The sequence below is a fragment of the Dermacentor silvarum genome, chromosome 4 (assembly GCF_013339745.2).
Source record: "Dermacentor silvarum isolate Dsil-2018 chromosome 4, BIME_Dsil_1.4, whole genome shotgun sequence".
Lineage (NCBI taxonomy): Eukaryota > Metazoa > Arthropoda > Arachnida > Ixodida > Ixodidae > Dermacentor > Dermacentor silvarum.
Window position 1 is genome coordinate 189,044,067 of NC_051157.2, and position 12,391 is coordinate 189,056,457.

A 12,391-nucleotide genomic window follows, 5' to 3' on the forward strand; every position below is an offset into this window, starting at 1 on the left:
TTTAGCGTGCCCAAGCTAAGCGTCGGGTTGGATGCCATTGCTACTACGGGAAAGAGAGAAAGGCCCGAGGCATCGTGCTCACCGCAACGTCTAGCCAGCGGCTAGACGCCCCCGGGACCGTCCGGTGGTCTGGCATGGTCCGTAGTCGGTGGTGGCTTGTCGCCCTCCTTCCTGTCCCGAGAGATGTTTGGACAGGGCTTGAAGCTGCTCCTTCTTATCATAGTTGACTTTGCAGGCGGCCCGTCGGCGTGATTCTTAGGAGTTGCTTTGCCGTCGGTGACGTCAAGCGGCCTTTTGAAGGCAGCGTTGCCGCTCACTTCCATAGCGTCGCTGTCTTGGGCCGAATCCCCACCTCCTGCGACGAACGTGGCGTCATCAGATACAAGGCGGTTTTCGCTGCCTTTCTCCAGTTCTTCTGAAGAACCTGATGACTCTTCTTTCTTTTCGGGGGTAACAAGGACGCCTTTCGTCTCTCCCTCTGTTTTTGTTGTCGCCTCCGCGTTGTTGGCGCTCACCTGGTCACCCGCCCCTTTGGCGGCGTCCTCGGCTTCAGCAGCATCCATTCTCATCTCTGCGGCGATTTCGCTTGCTGGTGGCCCCACGGCTGTGGCGTACGTGCGTACGCACTGATCTTCAGTATGGCCAAAGTTACGGCATCGCGAGCATCGCGGCACTTTGCACTCGCGACGGACATGCCCTACACCCTTGCACCGTAGGCACTGCATTGGCCGTCCAGGCACCACGACAAGGGCCAGTTCACCTGCTACTCGGATTTGGTGCGGAAGGTCGTCAACTTTCATTCCGCTCTTCAGTTTCAGAAGAACAGTTCGAGACGTGGAATCCTTATCTCCGACGCCTTTGACGCGCCATCGTTCTCGCGTCACTTCAATGACCTTGCCAAAGGCTGCCAGCGCTGTCTTTACGTCTTCGTCCTCCACCCAGTACAGCAACCAATGAAGGCGAAGGCGTACCTGTTGGTCTTGAGGGTCGACGACTACGCAGCGACGCCCTTTCACGTTGAGTTCTTTCAATGCTAGCAGTTTCTTCGCCGCCTCGTCGTTCGAGAAGGTGACCGCCCAAACATGATTGATCTGGTAGGCACCAAGGGCCACGACTTCCGGTAGCAATCCAGTCGGGACGAGCACGTCTCGGAAGTCTTCGACCCTGTAGGGCCTTGCTCGCACGTCGCCATGCAAAAACACGGTGTTCTTTACAACAGGTCCCTTGGGCAGAGGTGGCAAAATAAACTGGTAGCTCACTTCCTCGTTCTCGATAAGCCTGTTACCGCGGCTGGTAGCCGCAAAAGCTGCTCCATCGGAGCCCATGATTCACACGTCCGCACAGCTCGGCTGCCGGAAGCAGAATGATACTGGCCACTATACTAACGAGGAGACATGAAGAGGCGCACATAAAGCATTACATATATGAAACATTGAAAATGCAATATTCTGCGCACAAGTGTAGTAACACGCGCGCGCGAACGATAGATAGCGTGGGTGTGGTGACCATGGGAACACGCGTGCAGAAAAAAAAGGGAAAAAAAAAGACACTCCCCGTCGGGGAATCGAACCCCGGTCTCCCGCGTGACAGGCGGGGATACTGGCCACTATACTAACGAGGAGACATGAAAGGCGCACATAAAGCATTACATATATGAAACATTGAAAATGCAATATTCTGCGCACAAGTGTAGTAACACGCGCGCGCGAACGATAGATAGCGTGGGTGTGGTGACCATGGGAACACGCGTGCAGAAAAAAAAAAGGAAAAAAAAAGACACTCCCCGTCGGGGAATCGAACCCCGGTCTCCCGCGTGACAGGCGGGGATACTGGCCACTATACTAACGAGGAGACATGAAAAGGCGCTCATAAAGCAATACATATATGAAACATTGAAAATGCAATATTCTGCGCACAAGTGTAGTAACACGCGCGCGCGAACGATAGATAGCGTGGGTGTGGTGACCATGGGAACACGCGTGCAGAAAAAAAAAGGAAAAAAAAAGACACTCCCCGTCGGGGAATCGAACCCCGGTCTCCCGCGTGACAGGCGGGGATACTGGCCACTATACTAACGAGGAGACATGAAGAGGCGCACATAAAGCATTACATATATGAAACATTGAAAATGCAATATTCTGCGCACAAGTGTAGTAACACGCGCGCGCGAACGATAGATAGCGTGGGTGTGGTGACCATGGGAACACGCGTGCAGAAAAAAAAAGGAAAAAAAAAAGACACTCCCCGTCGGGGAATCGAACCCCGGTCTCCCGCGTGACAGGCGGGGATACTGGCCACTATACTAACGAGGAGACATGAAAAGGCGCACATAAAGCATTACATATATGAAACATTGAAAATGCAATATTCTGCGCACAAGTGTAGTAACACGCGCGCGCGAACGATAGATAGCGTGGGTGTGGTGACCATGGGAACACGCGTGCAGAAAAAAAAGGAAAAAAAAAAAGACACTCCCCGTCGGGGAATCGAACCCCGGTCTCCCGCGTGACAGGCGGGGATACTGGCCACTATACTAACGAGGAGACATGAAAAGGCGCACATAAAGCATTACATATATGAAACATTGAAAATGCAATATTCTGCGCACAAGTGTAGTAACACGCGCGCGCGAACGATAGATAGCGTGGGTGTGGTGACCATGGGAACACGCGTGCAGAAAAAAAAAGGAAAAAAAAAGACACTCCCCGTCGGCGAATCAAACCCCGGTCTCCCGCGTGACAGGCGGGGATACTGGCCACTATACTAACGAGGAGACATGAAATGGCGCACATAAAGCATTATATATATGAAACATTGAAAATGCAATATTCTGCGCACAAGTGTAGTAACACGCGCGCGCGAACGATAGATAGCGTGGGTGTGGTGACCATGGGAACACGCGTGCAGAAAAAAAAGGAAAAAAAAGACACTCCCCGTCGGGGAATCGAACCCCGGTCTCCCGCGTGACAGGCGGGGATACTGGCCACTATACTAACGAGGAGACATGAAAAGGCGCACATAAAGCATTACATATATGAAACATTGAAAATGCAATATTCTGCGCACAAGTGTAGTAACACGCGCGCGCGAACGATAGATAGCGTGGGTGTGGTGACCATGGGAACACGCGTGCAGAAAAAAAGGAAAAAAAAAAGACACTCCCCGTCGGGGAATCGAACCCCGGTCTCCCGCGTGACAGGCGGGGATACTGGCCACTATACTAACGCATATATGAAACATTGAAAATGCAATATTCTGCGCACAAGTGTAGTAACACGCGCGCGCGAACGATAGATAGCGTGGGTGTGGTGACCATGGGAACACGCGTGCAGAAAAAAGGAAAAAAAAAGACACTCCCCGTCGGGGAATCGAACCCCGGTCTCCCGCGTGACAGGCGGGGATACTGGCCACTATACTAACGAGGAGACATGAAAAGGCGCACATAAAGCATTACATATATGAAACATTGAAAATGCAATATTCTGCGCACAAGTGTAGTTACACGCGCGCGCGAACGATAGATAGCGTGGGTGTGGTGACCATGGGAACACGCGTGCAGAAAAAAAAGGAAAAAAAAGACACTCCCCGTCGGGGAATCGAACCCCGGTCTCCCGCGTGACAGGCGGGGATACTGGCCACTATTTTTTTTTCTTTATTACCGGTAAGCAGCGGTACATAAGAATACCAACATAACTAAGATATGTACAAACACAGATGGACTTCTCATCTGTTAAGTATAAATAATAAGCACATGCAGCCTGTCATATTGTAACAGGCTTTGTTCAGAATTCCTTAAGATTGGCCAGGGGTTCCATCCTGGCCATCCAAGGTGGGGGACACTCTTGTGTTGCAACCACATCAAGAAAACGTCTTATTTGTTCCCGAAAATACACACGGGCTGGTCTTCTATCGGGATCGCAATAGAAGCCTGCCATGCGGGAGCGCCATATACAGTAGAGGCCAGTCAGCATAATCTGATCAAACGGTGTTCCGTCATCGTCGTCTATCGGCAAAAATCTGATGCCATGTGGGTCAAGAGGAAATTCTTTATTGTGCGCTGTAAAACATCCCATAAGTATACTCCTTCCCAGCAGTGTAAAAAAACATGGTCTATGGTTTCAGGTTGTTTGCAAATTATACACTGTGAGCCCAAGGGCATGTAAAAGCCTCTTTCTTCTAGGAACGTTGCAACTGAAAGTGTACCTGTGTGTAGTTTGAAAAAGAAACTTTTCATACCTGGCGGTACCTGCATTCGTTTGAGGCGTTTAAAAACATTCTGGCCTGGGCCTCGACTGTATATGGTTCTGTACAGAGGCGGGGGAAAAAGGCTGTCCATTATATCGTTGCGCAGCTTTTTCCTTGAGACATTAAACAAATATTCTTTCGAATACCGTACAGCAAGGAAACGAACACTGAATCCAATTTCCCTGTAAAAACCAAACACAGCCGCTGGCACACCTTGGGAGCATACAATCAACTCTGGCAACAAGTGCGCGAGTCTAACTCTACAGACTGTTTGCAAAAAAGGATCATCGTTGTTCCGAAAGAAAATAAAACGTCCAACAAGTTGCCTAACAAACAGGTGGGTCAGCCCTAATCCTCCATCTTTCACCCGTCTGAACAAATTATTGCGACAACATCTCTCCCATCCGGAACCCCACACAAACACGGCAAAAACTCTGTGGAATTTCTGCACATTGACCCTGTTACAGAAAATGAATTGCATGACATACCATAGCTTAGCGACGAAAAACAAGTTGCATACAGTAGCCCTGGCAAATACTGAAAGGTATTTGGCCTTCCACGCCTCAGCCTTCTCTTTAGCACTTTTAAGCTGGTCCTGCCAGTACTCGTCACTCTGTTTGTAAGCTTCGAGTGGTGCGCCTAAGTACCTTACTGGCGTTGTTGACCACTTGACATTCGCATATAAAGCAGGAGCCTCAGGCCACTCTCCATGCCAAATACCGAGGCACTTGCTCCAGTTTACTCGACTACCTGTGATTTCACCGAAGTTTTTCACAACATTTATCGTCTGTAAAATGCTCTCCTTGTCTTTGCAACACACGGCTACGTCGTCAGCATAGGCCAGGAGTTTGACTTCTGACGCTTGCATCGTAAACCCATGAATACATTTGTTCTCAATGACTGCCAAACACAAACTCTCCAGATAAATACAGAACAAAAGTGGGCTGACTGGGCAGCCTTGACGCACGGAACGTTGAATGCTGATGGGGGCCCCCAATGTCTTGTTAATTATAAGCTTAGTAGTGCCGTTCCGGTACGCCATGGCTACCCCGTCAGTAATTATGGACCCGACATTTATATGCTTAAGAATGGCAAATAAAATACTGTGAGCAACACAGTCAAAAGCTTTCTCCAAGTCAAGTTGAAGAATCGCAACTCGTGCCCTTAAGGCGTCACAACATTCCAAAATCGATCTCATTATGTGTACGTTCGTGTTAATGCTTCGTCCTTTGATTCCGCATGTTTGGTGCCGACCTACTATGGTTTCCATTATTGTTTGTAACCTGTCTGCGATTATCTTCATGAATATTTTGTAATCACTGTTGGTAAGTGATATTGGTCTGTACGATGTTACATGTTTCAGTTTCGCAGGCTGGTCAGTCTTAGGGATTAGTACAGTGTGCGCTTGCCCGAAAGAAAGTGGCAATGCGTTTACTTCATACGCTTCGTTAAACACGTCAGCGAGTAGAGGCGATAGATCTGATTTAAACAGTTTATAAAAATCGGCACAAAGGCCATCCGGACCGGGTGATTTTCCGACTTTTAAATCTTCAATTGCTTGTTCAACTTCACGAGTTGATATCGGTGCCTCGAGCCTGTTCTTCGTCTCGTCGCTGAGTTGCGGCATACGCCCCAAAAACGCAGCTCTAAAGGCCTCTAGGTCAACAGTTCTCGATGCAAAAAGTTCTTGGAAGTGCTTGAAAAACGCTTGTGCTATCTCCTCACCGTCAGTTATTTCATTACTATCTACTTCAATAGTATCTATGTGATTGCGCCGCGCATGCGTTTTCTCCAGACCTAGCGCGCGTTTAGTTGGCGTTTCATCTGCTGTCAATGCCTCTGCCCTTGCGCGTATAATCGCTCCTCGATATCGCTCTTCATCGCATAGCTCCAATTTCGCTTTGATGCTGCGTAAATCGTCCTTGTATGCGCCCGGCTGGCTGCACTCTAAGGCCGTTAATTTTTCCAACACTGCCCTTAGTTCTTTCTCTTTAGCTCTTTCTTCGTACTTTATTTTACAGGATCGGTCGATGGCGGTTAACTTAATTCGTTGTTTAAAAATTTCCCATTTTTCAGTGATTTGCGCCACTTTGTTGTTTTCTACTTCCTTCAAGTGTTCTTGTACGTTGCATAGAAAAAGCTCGTCCTTTAACAATTTGGAATTCATTTTCCACATTTCCCACGTGAAAGTGTTGCCCTTTCCTTTGCGTCCAACACATGTCTTGACCAAACAGTGGTCGGTGAATGAAATAGGTATGACATCGTAGCTGCGACATATGGGTATAACATCTAGTGTCACGTATATCCTGTCAAGACGAGCATGACTATTGCCTTGGAAGTGCGTGTATTGAACCTGGCGTGTTCCGACTAGGCAATCAGCCACGTCGTCCAAGTCACACTCGCCTAATAGTTCACTGAGGACATGACAGCTTTTATCATTTCTTCTCTTGCCTGTTCTATCTCGATCGCTGAGTACACAATTAAAATCTCCCATAATAATGACTTTTCTATGCGCGCATATGTGTGCCTTTAACGCGGAAAAAAACATCTTGCGTTCATCGCATATATTGGGTGCATATATACATATCACCCGCCAAGAATCATTACCAACAGCAAAGTCGCAGTACACTAGTCTGCCAGAAGGACACGAAAAATAATTTTCGATCAATAGCCCGGGCAGCTTCTTAATAAATAAAATAACACCTGCCGACGCTCCTTTGGCATGGCTCACTACCGCATAATACGAAGGCATAAACCTTAGCACCATGCCTCGGGTCTCTTCCTCCCCTTCGACTTTTGTCTCCTGCACGGCTAGAACGTCGAGGTCTTGGTCCACCATCATCCGGTACACTTGGCTTTGTTTACGCTTGGCGGCCAGACCTCTCACGTTTAGCGTGCCCAAGCTAAGCGTCGGGTTGGATGCCATTGCTACTACGGGAAAGAGAGAAAGGCCCGAGGCATCGTGCTCACCGCAACGTCTAGCCAGCGGCTAGACGCCCCCGGGACCGTCCGGTGGTCTGGCATGGTCCGTAGTCGGTGGTGGCTTGTCGCCCTCCTTCCTGTCCCGAGAGATGTTTGGACAGGGCTTGAAGCTGCTCCTTCTTATCATAGTTGACTTTGCAGGCGGCCCGTCGGCGTGATTCTTAGGAGTTGCTTTGCCGTCGGTGACGTCAAGCGGCCTTTTGAAGGCAGCGTTGCCGCTCACTTCCATAGCGTCGCTGTCTTGGGCCGAATCCCCACCTCCTGCGACGAACGTGGCGTCATCAGATACAAGGCGGTTTTCGCTGCCTTTCTCCAGTTCTTCTGAAGAACCTGATGACTCTTCTTTCTTTTCGGGGGTAACAAGGACGCCTTTCGTCTCTCCCTCTGTTTTTGTTGTCGCCTCCGCGTTGTTGGCGCTCACCTGGTCACCCGCCCCTTTGGCGGCGTCCTCGGCTTCAGCAGCATCCATTCTCATCTCTGCGGCGATTTCGCTTGCTGGTGGCCCCACGGCTGTGGCGTACGTGCGTACGCACTGATCTTCAGTATGGCCAAAGTTACGGCATCGCGAGCATCGCGGCACTTTGCACTCGCGACGGACATGCCCTACACCCTTGCACCGTAGGCACTGCATTGGCCGTCCAGGCACCACGACAAGGGCCAGTTCACCTGCTACTCGGATTTGGTGCGGAAGGTCGTCAACTTTCATTCCGCTCTTCAGTTTCAGAAGAACAGTTCGAGACGTGGAATCCTTATCTCCGACGCCTTTGACGCGCCATCGTTCTCGCGTCACTTCAATGACCTTGCCAAAGGCTGCCAGCGCTGTCTTTACGTCTTCGTCCTCCACCCAGTACAGCAACCAATGAAGGCGAAGGCGTACCTGTTGGTCTTGAGGGTCGACGACTACGCAGCGACGCCCTTTCACGTTGAGTTCTTTCAATGCTAGCAGTTTCTTCGCCGCCTCGTCGTTCGAGAAGGTGACCGCCCAAACATGATTGATCTGGTAGGCACCAAGGGCCACGACTTCCGGTAGCAATCCAGTCGGGACGAGCACGTCTCGGAAGTCTTCGACCCTGTAGGGCCTTGCTCGCACGTCGCCATGCAAAAACACGGTGTTCTTTACAACAGGTCCCTTGGCAGAGGTGGCAAAATAAACTGGTAGCTCACTTCCTCGTTCTCGATAAGCCTGTTACCGCGGCTGGTAGCCGCAAAAGCTGCTCCATCGGAGCCCATGATTCACACGTCCGCACAGCTCGGCTGCCGGAAGCAGAATGATACTGGCCACTATACTAACGAGGAGACATGAAGAGGCGCACATAAAGCATTACATATATGAAACATTAAAAATGCAATATTCTGCGCACAAGTGTAGTAACACGCGCGCGCGAACGATAGATAGCGTGGGTGTGGTGACCATGGGAACACGCGTGCAGAAAAAAAGGAAAAAAAAAAGACACTCCCCGTCGGGGAATCGAACCCCGGTCTCCCGCGTGACAGGCGGGGATACTGGCCACTATACTAACGAGGAGACATGAAGAGGCGCACATAAAGCATTACATATATGAAACATTGAAAATGCAATATTCTGCGCACAAGTGTAGTAACACGCGCGCGCGAACGATAGATAGCGTGGGTGTGGTGACCATGGGAACACGCGTGCAGAAAAAAAAGGAAAAAAAAGACACTCCCCGTCGGGGAATCGAACCCCGGTCTCCCGCGTGACAGGCGGGGATACTGGCCACTATACTAACGAGGAGACATGAAAAGGCGCACATAAAGCATTACATATATGAAACATTGAAAATGCAATATTCTGCGCACAAGTGTAGTTACACGCGCGCGCGAACGATAGATAGCGTGGGTGTGGTGACCATGGGAACACGCGTGCAGAAAAAAAAGGAAAAAAAAAGACACTCCCCGTCGGGGAATCGAACCCCGGTCTCCCGCGTGACAGGCGGGGATACTGGCCACTATTTTTTTTTTCTTTATTACCGGTAAGCAGCGGTACATAAGAATACCAACATAACTAAGATATGTACAAACACAGATGGACTTCTCATCTGTTAAGTATAAATAATAAGCACATGCAGCCTGTCATATTGTAACAGGCTTTGTTCAGAATTCCTTAAGATTGGCCAGGGGTTCCATCCTGGCCATCCAAGGTGGGGGACACTCTTGTGTTGCAACCACATCAAGAAAACGTCTTATTTGTTCCCGAAAATACACACGGGCTGGTCTTCTATCGGGATCGCAATAGAAGCCTGCCATGCGGGAGCGCCATATACAGTAGAGGCCAGTCAGCATAATCTGATCAAACGGTGTTCCGTCATCGTCGTCTATCGGCAAAAATCTGATGCCATGTGGGTCAAGAGGAAATTCTTTATTGTGCGCTGTAAAACATCCCATAAGTATACTCCTTCCCAGCAGTGTAAAAAAACATGGTCTATGGTTTCAGGTTGTTTGCAAATTATACACTGTGAGCCCCAGGGCATGTAAAAGCCTCTTTCTTCTAGGAACGTTGCAACTGAAAGTGTACCTGTGTGTAGTTTGAAAAAGAAACTTTTCATACCTGGCGGTACCTGCATTCGTTTGAGGCGTTTAAAAACATTCTGGCCTGGGCCTCGACTGTATATGGTTCTGTACAGAGGCGGGGGAAAAAGGCTGTCCATTATATCGTTGCGCAGCTTTTTCCTTGAGACATTAAACAAATATTCTTTCGAATACCGTACAGCAAGGAAACGAACACTGAATCCAATTTCCCTGTAAAAACCAAACACAGCCGCTGGCACACCTTGGGAGCATACAATCAACTCTGGCAACAAGTGCGCGAGTCTAACTCTACAGACTGTTTGCAAAAAAGGATCATCGTTGTTCCGAAAGAAAATAAAACGTCCAACAAGTTGCCTAACAAACAGGTGGGCCAGCCCTAATCCTCCATCTTTCACCCGTCTGAACAAATTATTGCGACAACATCTCTCCCATCCGGAACCCCACACAAACACGGCAAAAACTCTGTGGAATTTCTGCACATTGACCCTGTTACAGAAAATGAATTGCATGACATACCATAGCTTAGCGACGAAAAACAAGTTGCATACAGTAGCCCTGGCAAATACTGAAAGGTATTTGGCCTTCCACGCCTCAGCCTTCTCTTTAGCACTTTTAAGCTGGTCCTGCCAGTACTCGTCACTCTGTTTGTAAGCTTCGAGTGGTGCGCCTAAGTACCTTACTGGCGTTGTTGACCACTTGACATTCGCATATAAAGCAGGAGCCTCAGGCCACTCTCCATGCCAAATACCGAGGCACTTGCTCCAGTTTACTCGACTACCTGTGATTTCACCGAAGTTTTTCACAACATTTATCGTCTGTAAAATGCTCTCCTTGTCTTTGCAACACACGGCTACGTCGTCAGCATAGGCCAGGAGTTTGACTTCTGACGCTTGCATCGTAAACCCATGAATACATTTGTTCTCAATGACTGCCAAACACAAACTCTCCAGATAAATACAGAACAAAAGTGGGCTGACTGGGCAGCCTTGACGCACGGAACGTTGAATGCTGATGGGGGCCCCCAATGTCTTGTTAATTATAAGCTTAGTAGTGCCGTTCCGGTACGCCATGGCTACCCCGTCAGTAATTATGGACCCGACATTTATATGCTTAAGAATGGCAAATAAAATACTGTGAGCAACACAGTCAAAAGCTTTCTCCAAGTCAAGTTGAAGAATCGCAACTCGTGCCCTTAAGGCGTCACAACATTCCAAAATCGATCTCATTATGTGTACGTTCGTGTTAATGCTTCGTCCTTTGATTCCGCATGTTTGGTGCCGACCTACTATGGTTTCCATTATTGTTTGTAACCTGTCTGCGATTATCTTCATGAATATTTTGTAATCACTGTTGGTAAGTGATATTGGTCTGTACGATGTTACATGTTTCAGTTTCGCAGGCTGGTCAGTCTTAGGGATTAGTACAGTGTGCGCTTGCCCGAAAGAAAGTGGCAATGCGTTTACTTCATACGCTTCGTTAAACACGTCAGCGAGTAGAGGCGATAGATCTGATTTAAACAGTTTATAAAAATCGGCACAAAGGCCATCCGGACCGGGTGATTTTCCGACTTTTAAATCTTCAATTGCTTGTTCAACTTCACGAGTTGATATCGGTGCCTCGAGCCTGTTCTTCGTCTCGTCGCTGAGTTGCGGCATACGCCCCAAAAACGCAGCTCTAAAGGCCTCTAGGTCAACAGTTCTCGATGCAAAAAGTTCTTGGAAGTGCTTGAAAAACGCTTGTGCTATCTCCTCACCGTCAGTTATTTCATTACTATCTACTTCAATAGTATCTATGTGATTGCGCCGCGCATGCGTTTTCTCCAGACCTAGCGCGCGTTTAGTTGGCGTTTCATCTGCTGTCAATGCCTCTGCCCTTGCGCGTATAATCGCTCCTCGATATCGCTCTTCATCGCATAGCTCCAATTTCGCTTTGATGCTGCGTAAATCGTCCTTGTATGCGCCCGGCTGGCTGCACTCTAAGGCCGTTAATTTTTCCAACACTGCCCTTAGTTCTTTCTCTTTAGCTCTTTCTTCGTACTTTATTTTACAGGATCGGTCGATGGCGGTTAACTTAATTCGTTGTTTAAAAATTTCCCATTTTTCAGTGATTTGCGCCACTTTGTTGTTTTCTACTTCCTTCAAGTGTTCTTGTACGTTGCATAGAAAAAGCTCGTCCTTTAACAATTTGGAATTCATTTTCCACATTTCCCACGTGAAAGTGTTGCCCTTTCCTTTGCGTCCAACACATGTCTTGACCAAACAGTGGTCGGTGAATGAAATAGGTATGACATCGTAGCTGCGACATATGGGTATAACATCTAGTGTCACGTATATCCTGTCAAGACGAGCATGACTATTGCCTTGGAAGTGCGTGTATTGAACCTGGCGTGTTCCGACTAGGCAATCAGCCACGTCGTCCAAGTCACACTCGCCTAATAGTTCACTGAGGACATGACAGCTTTTATCATTTCTTCTCTTGCCTGTTCTATCTCGATCGCTGAGTACACAATTAAAATCTCCCATAATAATGACTTTTCTATGCGCGCATATGTGTGCCTTTAACGCGGAAAAAAACATCTTGCGTTCATCGCATATATTGGGTGCATATATACATATCA

The 12,391-nt window shown here is 48.4% G+C and overlaps 9 non-coding genes across 9 annotated transcripts; all 9 read right to left on the minus strand.

The window, feature by feature from the left end:
* Window positions 1–1,549: 1,549 nt before the first annotated feature.
* Trnad-guc (transfer RNA aspartic acid (anticodon GUC)) lies at window positions 1,550–1,621 on the minus strand. Its single transcript has one exon. It is a non-coding gene; the product is annotated as a tRNA-Asp (tRNA).
* A 158-nt stretch (window positions 1,622–1,779) lies between these two features.
* Window positions 1,780–1,851, minus strand: Trnad-guc (transfer RNA aspartic acid (anticodon GUC)). Its single transcript has one exon. It is a non-coding gene; the product is annotated as a tRNA-Asp (tRNA).
* Window positions 1,852–2,009: 158 nt separating this feature from the next.
* Trnad-guc (transfer RNA aspartic acid (anticodon GUC)) lies at window positions 2,010–2,081 on the minus strand. The gene has a single exon. It is a non-coding gene; the product is annotated as a tRNA-Asp (tRNA).
* Window positions 2,082–2,240: 159 nt separating this feature from the next.
* On the minus strand, window positions 2,241–2,312 carry Trnad-guc (transfer RNA aspartic acid (anticodon GUC)). Its single transcript has one exon. It is a non-coding gene; the product is annotated as a tRNA-Asp (tRNA).
* A 159-nt stretch (window positions 2,313–2,471) lies between these two features.
* On the minus strand, window positions 2,472–2,543 carry Trnad-guc (transfer RNA aspartic acid (anticodon GUC)). Its single transcript has one exon. It is a non-coding gene; the product is annotated as a tRNA-Asp (tRNA).
* A 386-nt stretch (window positions 2,544–2,929) lies between these two features.
* Trnad-guc (transfer RNA aspartic acid (anticodon GUC)) lies at window positions 2,930–3,001 on the minus strand. Its single transcript has one exon. It is a non-coding gene; the product is annotated as a tRNA-Asp (tRNA).
* A 352-nt stretch (window positions 3,002–3,353) lies between these two features.
* Window positions 3,354–3,425, minus strand: Trnad-guc (transfer RNA aspartic acid (anticodon GUC)). The gene has a single exon. It is a non-coding gene; the product is annotated as a tRNA-Asp (tRNA).
* Window positions 3,426–8,680: 5,255 nt separating this feature from the next.
* Trnad-guc (transfer RNA aspartic acid (anticodon GUC)) lies at window positions 8,681–8,752 on the minus strand. Its single transcript has one exon. It is a non-coding gene; the product is annotated as a tRNA-Asp (tRNA).
* Window positions 8,753–8,908: 156 nt separating this feature from the next.
* Trnad-guc (transfer RNA aspartic acid (anticodon GUC)) lies at window positions 8,909–8,980 on the minus strand. Its single transcript has one exon. It is a non-coding gene; the product is annotated as a tRNA-Asp (tRNA).
* Between the last annotated feature and the right edge of the window lie 3,411 nt (window positions 8,981–12,391).